Consider the following 9,363-nt stretch of genomic DNA (forward strand, 5'->3'; position numbering starts at 1 on the left):
GTGAATATTTTTGCTTTAGGTACAAAAAATTACAAACTTTCTGTTAGTGCCCGTAGTTTTCAAATTTGAATAGTTTAAATTTTGAATTATTTGAAATTAGTGTGAATCACTAGTTTGTGAATAACTTAACTTTAAAAATCAGTAAAGGCATGAAAGAATTTGTTTGCACATAAAATTTCTTCGCGTTTCAAATGCCAAAACACATAATTAACTACCCTAACTATTACAGAGATTCCCTTCTGGGTGTGAAACACAGAAGAAAGTGATGATAGTGAAGCCGATCACATCCCAGATCTTTGGGTGCGAAACTTTTTCTTCGCGTGTGTCCCTTTGCGCCGTAACCATGGGAAATCTTCATCATTTAACGGGATGCTCGAGTCAATATTCACTGTGAATGGAGCAATTTCATCAAACTTTTCATAATCTTCTGACTTGTCTGTCTTGTCATCCACTCCCGCGATGTTTCTCTTCCCAGAAAGAACTATGTGCCGCTTTGGCTCATCGTACGATGCATTCGCTTCCTTATCTTTTCTTTTTCTTGGCTTGGTAGACATGTCCTTCACATAGAAAACCTGTGCCACATCATTGGCTAGGACGAATGGTTCGTCTGCATACGCAAGATTGTTGAGATCCACTGTTGTCATTCCGTACTGCGGGTCTTCCGTTACCCCGCCTCGTGTCATATTGACCCATTTGCACCGAAACAAAGTGACCTTCAAACCACGTCGATAGTCAAGTTCCCATATGTCCTGTATATAACCATAATATGTTTCCTTTCCCGTCTTGGTTTCTGCATCAAAGCGGACACCACTGTTTTGGTTGGTGCTCTTCTTATCTTGGGCGATCGTGTAAAATGTATTACCATTTATCTCATACCCTTTGAAAGTTATTATATTCGAAGATGGTAACTAGGATAGCAAGTACATGTCATCTTCAATAGAGGTGTCATGCATGGTACGTGTCTGCAACCAGCTGGCGAAACTCCTGGTTTGTTCATGTGTAATCCAGTCATCAGACCGCTCCGGGTGTTTGGAGCGTAGCAAATTCTTGTGTTCATCCATATACGGAGCCACCAAGGCGGAATTCTGTAGAACTGTGTAGTGTGCTTCAGTGAGAGAATGTTCGTCCATACATATTATTTGTTCCCCTCCTAGCGTGCCTTTTCCATCCAGTCTGCCCTTATGCCGCGATTCAGGAACACCAATCGGCTTAAGGTCAGGAGTAAAGTCAATACAAAACTCAATGACCTCCTCATTTTGACGGCCCTTGGAATTGCTTCCTTCTGGCCTAGCATGGTTATGAACATATTTCTTTAGGACTCCCATGAACCTCTCAAAGGGGAACATATTGTGTAGAAATACAGGACCCAAAATGTTAATCTCTTCGCATAGGTGAACTAGGACGTGCGTCATGATGTTGAAGAAGGATGGTGGGAACACCAACTCGAAACTGACAAGACATAGCACCAAATCATTCTCTAACCTTGGTATGATTTCGGGATCGATTACCTTCTGAGAGATTGCATTGAGAAATGCACATTGCTTCACAATGGCTAATCGAACCTTTTCCGGTAGAAGCCCCCTCAATGCAACCGGAAGTAGTTGCGTCATAATCACGTGGCAGTCATGAGACTTTAGGTTCTGGAATTTTTTCTCTGCCATGTTTATTATTCCCTTTATATTCGACGAGAAGCCAGACAGTACCTTAATACTGAGCAGGCATTCAAAGAAGATTTCCTTCTCTTCTTTGGTAAGAGCGTAGCTTGCATGACCCTGATGTATGCCGTCTTTTCCGTGCATACGTTGCTGGTTCTCTCGTGCCTCAGGTGTATCTTTTGTCTTCCCATACATGCCCAAGAAGCCAAGCAGGGTCACACAAAGATTCTTCATCACGTGCATCACGTCGATTGCGGAGCGGACCTCTAGGTCTTTCCAATAGGGCAGGTCCCAAAACATAGATTTCTTCTTCCACATGGGTGCGCGTCCGTCAGCGTCATTCGGAACAGGTTTTCCACCAGGACCCTTTCCAAAGACCACCTTCAAATCCTTGACCATATCATGTACATCAGCACCAGTACAGTGGCGAGGCTTCGTCCGGTGATCCGCCTCACCTTTGAAATGCTTGCCTTTCTTTCTTACGGGATGCCTGCTCAGAAGAAATCGACGATGTCCCAGGTACACATTCTTCTTACAATTAGCCAAATATATACTGTCAGTATCGTCCAAACAGTGCGTGCATGCGCGGTATCCCTTGTTTGTCTGTCCTGAAAGGTTACTGAGAGCAGGCCAATCATTGATGGTCACGAACAGCAACGCCTTTAGGTCAAATTCTTCCCCCATGTGCTCATCCCACGCACGTACACCTGTTCCATTCCATAGTTGTAAGAGTTCTTCAACTAATGGCCTTAGGTACACATCAATGTCGTTGCCAGGTTGCTTAGGGCCTTGGATGAGCACTGGCATCATAATGAACTTCCGCTTCATGCACAACCAAGGAGGAAGGTTATACAAACATAGAGTCACAGGCCAGGTGGTATGGTTGCTGCTCTTCTCCCCAAAAGGATTAATGCCATCTGCGCTTAGACCAAACCATACACTCCTTGCGTCATCTGCAAACTCCTTCCCATACTTTCTTTCGATTTTTCTCCACTGCGACCCGTCAGCGGGTACTCTCAACTTTCCGTCTTTCTTACAGTCTTCTCTGTGCCATCGCACCGCCTTGGCATGCTCTTTGTTTTGGAACAAACGTTTCAACCATGGTATTATAGGAGCATACCACATCACCTTGGCAGGAATCTTCTTCCTGGGGCGCTCGCCCTCGACATCACCAGGCTCATCACGACTGATCTTATAGTGTAATGCACCACATACAGGGCAAGCGTTCAAATCCTCGTACTCACCGTGGTAGAGGATGCAATCATTAGGGAATGCATGTATCTTCTGCACCTCTAACCCTAGAGGGCAGGCAGCCTTCTTTGCTTCGTACGTACTCTCGGGCAATTCGTTGTCCTTTGGAAGCATATCATTTATCATTACCAGCAACTTTCCAAATCCCTTATCAGATACACCATTCTCTGCCTTCCATTGCAGCAATTCCAGTGTGGTGCCCAGCTTTTTCTTGTCACCTACGCAATTCGGGTACAACAATTTTTTGTGATCCTCTAACATGCGCTGCAACTTCTTCTTCTCCAAATCACTTGCATAGTTTCTCTTTGCATCGGCAATGGCCCGACCTAGATCATCAACAGGCTCATCTGATGCCTCTTCTTCAGCTTCTTCCCGCATTGCCGGCTCAGCTTCTTCCCGCATTACCGGCTTAGCTTCTTCCCCCATTGTTGTATCATCGTATTCAGGGAACCCATGGCTAGGATAGCTCTCGTCGTCCTCTTCTTCTTCATTTTCTTCCATCATAACCCCTCTTTCTCCGTGCTTGGTCCAAACATTATAGTGGGGCATGAAACCGGACTTAAACAGGTGGACGTGAATGGTTCTTGACGTAGAGTAATTGTGACCATTCTTACAGCGAGCACATGGACAAGGCATAAAACCATCCGCCCGCTTGTTTGCCTCAGTCGCAAGCAGAAAAGTATGCACGCCCTCAACGAACTGGGGAGAGCATCGGTCATCGTACATCCATTGCCGGCTCATCTTCATTACACAACACCGAATAGACCAAATTAATACAAGTTCATACATAAAGTTCATACAACACTTAAATGCAACAAACAAATAACTCTCTAGCTAAAGCATTTAAATGCAACAACAAATACGATCAAGATCGCAACTAAGGTAACAATGGATCCAACAGCATAATGATACCAAGCCTCACTATTGATGGCATATTTTCTAATCTTTCTAATCTTCAAGCACATTTTCTCCATCTTGATCTTGTGATCATCGACGACATCGGCAACATGCAACTCCAATCCCATCTTCTCCCCCTCATTTCTTTTCAATTTTTCTTTCAAGTACTCGTTTTCTCTTTGAACTAAATTTAACCTCTCGATAATAGGGTCGGTTGGAATTTCCGGTTCACATACCTCCTAGAAAAAATTTCTATGTCAACTTGATGGGCATAATTTGTCATAAACACGAAATGCAACTAGTTTTAAAAGAGAATATATATACCACATCTGAATCATAACAAGGACGAGGGCCGACGGGGACGGATATCAAAACTATGGCACTATATGTATAACAAACAACGTACGGGTAAGATAATTATACGAGTAACTATATATCCAAATCACACAAACATCAATTTTTATATAAAATTTCATGAACAAGAGGCTCACCACAAGGTGGTTCCGGCGACGGGACGGTGCGGGCGATCGACGGTGATTATGACGGAGATTTAGAAGGCACTAAGTAAACCACACCTACATATGCAAACTAAGTGTTATTTTTGACCTCAAATTGCATATAAATCAAATACTAGCACATATATATATCCTCCCAAATTACTAAACTCACAAATTAATCACTATATAAAGCATTGCAAGAGCTAATCTAGCAATGAGAGATGAAAGGACAAAGTTGCTAACCTTTGTGGTCATTTGAATGGATGGGGGCCTTCAAATCTTGACAATTTTTGGGCAAAATGTGTGATGAGCTTGAGAGGAAGAGGGGAAGAACAGAGAGGAGAGGGGAAAGGGGAAGAACAGAGCGAGCTCGGGTGGACGAAGGGTTTATGTAGGACGACCTTTAGTACCAGTTCATGCCAAGAACCGGTACTAAAGGGCCTGGAGGGGCCCCAGTCTGACAACATCCTGCCACCACTCTCATTAGTACCGGTTCGTGGCACGAACCGGTGCCAAAGGTTCGCCACGAACCGGTACTAATGAAAGCGGCCCGGCTAGCCGTTGGAACCGGCACTAATGTATACATTAGTGCCGGCTCAAATACAAACAGGCACTAATGTGCTTCACGTTTGACCCTTTTTCTACTAGTGCTACTAGATTGATCTTTCTTGTAATGGGAGAAGTGCTTAGCTTTGGGTTCAATATTGCGGTGCTCGATCCCAGTGACAGAAAGAGAAACGACATGTATTGTATTGTTGCCATCGAGGATAAAAAGATGGGGTTTACATCATATTGCATGAGTTTATCCCGCTACATCATGTCATCTTGCTTAAGGCGTTACTCTGTTCTTATGAACTTAATAATCTAGATGCATGCTGGTTAACGGTCGATGTGTGGAGTAATAGTAGTAGATGCAGAATCGTTTCGCTCTACTTGTCTCGGACATGATGCCTATATACATGATCATGCCTAGATATTCTCATAATTATTCGCTTTTCTATCAATTGCTTGACAGTATTTTGTTCACCCACCGTAATACTTATGCTCTTGAGAGAAGCCACTAGTGAAACATATGGCCCCCGGGTCTATTCTCCATCATACAAGTTTCCAATCTACTTTAGTTTGCAATTTTTACTTTCAATCTATATCATAAAAATACCAAAAATATTTATCTTATTATTATCATCTCTATTAGATCTCACTCTTGCAAGTGGCCGTGAAGGGATTGACAACCCCTTTATCGTGTTGGTTGCGAGGTTCTTATTTGTTTGTGTAGGTACGAGGTGACTCGCGCGTGGTCTCCTACTGGATTGATACCTTGGTTCTCCAAAACCAAGGGAAATACTTACGCTGCTTTACTGCACCACCCTTTCCTCTTCAATGGAAAACCAATGCAGTGCTCAAGAGGTAGCAAGAAGGATTTCTGGCGCCGTTGCCGGGGATAATCTACGCCAAGTCAAGACATACCAAGTACCCATCACAACTCTTATCCCCCGCATTACATTATTTGCCATTTGCCTCTCATTGTCCTCTCCCCCACTTCACCCTTGCCGTTTTATTCGCCCTCTCTTTCCGTTCACCTATTTTTCGCTTGCTCCTTGTTTGCTTGTGTGTTGGATTGCTTGATTGTCACAATGGCTCAAGATAATACTAAATTGTGTGACTTTTCCAATACCAACAATAATGATTTTATTAGCACCCCGATTGCTCCTCTTACCAATGCTGAATCTTGTGAAATTAATACTATCGGTGTCAAAACCGGCGGATCTCGGGTAGGGGGTCCCGGACAGTGCGTCTAAGGCGGATGGTAACAGGAGGCGGGGGACATGATGTTTACCCAGGTTCGGGCCCTCTCGATGGAGGTAATACCCTGCGGCCTGCTTGATTGATCTTGATGATATGAGTATTACAAGAGTTGACCTACCACGAGATCGTAGAGGCTAAACCTTAGAAGCTAGCCTATGGTACGATTGTCTGTTCTCCTATGGACTAAACCCTCCGGTTTATATAGACAACGGAGGGGGCTAGGGTTACACATAGTCGGTTACAAGGAAGAAGATCTACATATCCGTATTGCCAAGCTTGCCTTCCATGCCAAGGAGAGTCCCATCCGGACACGGGACAAAGTCTTGAATATTGTATCTTCATAGTCTAATAGTTCAGCCAAAGGATATAGTCCGGCTGTCTGGAGACCCCCTAATCCAGAACTCCCTCAGTAGCCCCTGAACCAGGCTTCAATGACGATGAGTCCGGCGCGCAGATTTGTCTTCGGCATTGCAAGGCGGGTTCTTCCTCCGAATACTCCATAGAAAATTTTGAACACAAGGATAGTGTCCAGCTCTGCAAAACAAGTTCCACATACCACCGTAGAGAGAATAATATTTCCACAAATCTAATCTGCTGACACGTTTAGCAACATGACATCATGCCATGGCCCGGTCATTATTTGAACCATTTTTCTCAACCAGGACTGCACATATCGCGAGGCGGTTTTCTTGACACGTCTTGTCGAAGCAGAGATCGTGTCCCCCTTATTACGGGATTCTCATCAATACGGGCGTGGGTAACCCAATCATGCCCATTGGTATGACTCCTCAATTTTAGGCAAGTCCCAAACGACCATGAGGAGGATGCTTGATATTCACCCTCTTTATAAAGAGGCCAAGGCCTGTCCTTTTTTCCTTCTCGTACTCAATCCAATCCTTCCCCCGCCTCGAGCTCCAACACCGAAGGCTCAGGTAAGGAGCTTCGGAACTTCAACCATGTCCGCATCCAACCTTCAAGGTCGGTGGATGCCTTCCTCTGTCATAGAGGAAGACATCAAGAAGCTAAGAGAGGCCAGGCATTTGACTGGCGAAATCTGGCACAGGCAGCCTGCTCGAGGGCAGGTCATTCCCACTCCTGAACCCGGCGAGAGCATTGTATTCATCTCTCACTTCCTCCAAGGGCTAGGCCTCGCTCTGGATCCCTTTGTTAGGGGGCTCATGTTCTATTATGGGATGGATTTCCATGACCTGGCCCCGGATTCCTGATACGTCTCCAACGTATCGATAATTTTTGATTGCTCCATGCTATATTATCTACTGTTTTGGACTATACTGGGCTTTATTTTCCACTTTTATATTATTTTTGGGACTAACCTATTAACCGGAGGCCCAGCCCAGAATTGCTGTTTTTTTGCCTATTTCAGTGTTTTGAAGAAACAGAATATCAAACGGAGTCCAAACGGAATAAAATCTTCGGGAACGTGATTTTCTCACCGAACGTGATCCAGGAGACTTGGACCCTACTCCAAGGAACAAAAGAGGCAGTCACGAGGGTGGGGGGCGCCCCCCCTAGGGCGCGCCCCCTGCCCCGTGGGCCCCTCGTTGCTCCTCTGGCATACTTCTTCCTCCTATATATACACACGTACCCCCAAACGATCAGAACAGGAGCCAAAAACCTAATTCCACCACCGCAACTTTCTGTATCCACGAGATCCCATCTTGGGCCTGTTCCGGAGCTCTGCCGGAAGAGGGCCGTCATCATGGAGGGCTTCTACATCTCATAGCCTCTCTGATGAAGTGTGAGTAGTTTACCTCAGACCTTCGGGTCCATAGTTAGTAGCTAGATGGCTTCTTCTCTCTCTTTGAATCTCAATACAAAGTTCTCCCCCTCTCTCGTGGAGATCTATTCGATGTAATCTTCTTTTTGCGGTGTGTTTGTTGAGACCGATGAATTGTGGGTTTATGATCAAGTCTATCTATGAATAATATTTGAATCTTCTCTGAATTCCATTATGTATGATTGGTTATCTTTGCAAGTCTCTTCAAATTATCCGTTTGGTTTGGCCAACTAGATTGGTAGTTCTTGCCATGGGAGAAGTGCTTAGCTTTGGGTTCGATCTTGCGGTGTCCTTACCCAGTGACAGAAGGGGCAGCAAGGCACGTATTGTATCGTTGCCATCGAGGATAACAAGATGGGGTTTATTTCATATTGCATGAATTTATCTCTCTACATCATGTCATCTTGCTTAAGGCGTTACTCTGTTTTTAACTTAATACTCTAGATGCATGCTGGATAGCGGTCGATGAGTGGTGTAATAGTACTAGATGCAGATTCATTTCGATCTACTTGTCACGGACGTGATGCCTATATACACTAGTAGAAAAGGGGGCTTTTGTCCCGGTTGGTAAGGCCCCTTTAGTCCCGGTTTTCAAACCGGGACTAAAGGGTCGGTACTAATGCCTCTCCCCTTTAGTCCCGGTTCTTACACGAACCGGGACTAAAGGAATTTTTATGATTTTTTTTGAATTTTTTTTTGAATTTTTTTTAATTTTTTTATTTTCAAATTTCTGAATTATTTTAACCTCTAGTGTGTAATCACCACCCCTCATCACTACTCAATTTATCCTCTAATCACCCCTCATCATTCCAAATCATCTAACTTCCCGAAGGGTCACCCATCCTCCCACTCCCCCTGCCTAAGCACGCTTAACGTCCGGGTTCTATTCTCTCTCGTTTCCAAGTCTGCACTTGTTGTTTTCCTGACAATAGTAAGATCTCAATCCTATTAACCTTCATGAATTTTGCTTGAGCATGAAGTGACACATTTCACTGTTTGAGTTTGAAACTATTGTTTTTGAAAAACAATAATTATTTAGTAACACTAATATTTCTTGAATAATTAGTTTGACCACAGTTTGACCAGATTTGACCAAAATTCAAAATAACTGAAATAATTATTTAGTAACACTAATATTCTAGAGTAATTAGTTTGACCATTGTTTGACGACAGTTTGACCACTGTTTGACCAGATTTGACTAGTAAGTTTTTCGATTTTTTTCCACTATAGATCTTAAAAGCCCCGTAACTTTTTTCTGTTAGGTTTTTCAGGATTTTAAAAATGTTTAACGGGGTTCCCCAGGTTAAATTCGGATGTAACTTTTCGAGTAGATGACTTTTCATATATTTTTTTTTAATCAGAGTTCGTATGAAAAAGTTATGCCCATTTTACAAATTCCAGAGAGATTTTGCAAATAAATTCGAAATTCATATTTGTAAATTTTCCCAACAAGTAGAC

General features: G+C 43.6%; 1 pseudogene; it reads right to left on the bottom strand.

The window, feature by feature from the left end:
* Positions 1 to 281: 281 nt before the first annotated feature.
* LOC147978839 (uncharacterized) lies at positions 282 to 3,647 on the bottom strand (annotated as a pseudogene).
* Between the last annotated feature and the right edge of the window lie 5,716 nt (positions 3,648 to 9,363).

The sequence above is a fragment of the Triticum urartu genome, chromosome 3A, assembly GCF_056163025.1.
Source record: "Triticum urartu cultivar PI428250 chromosome 3A, HENAU_Tu73, whole genome shotgun sequence".
NCBI lineage: Eukaryota > Viridiplantae > Streptophyta > Magnoliopsida > Poales > Poaceae > Triticum > Triticum urartu.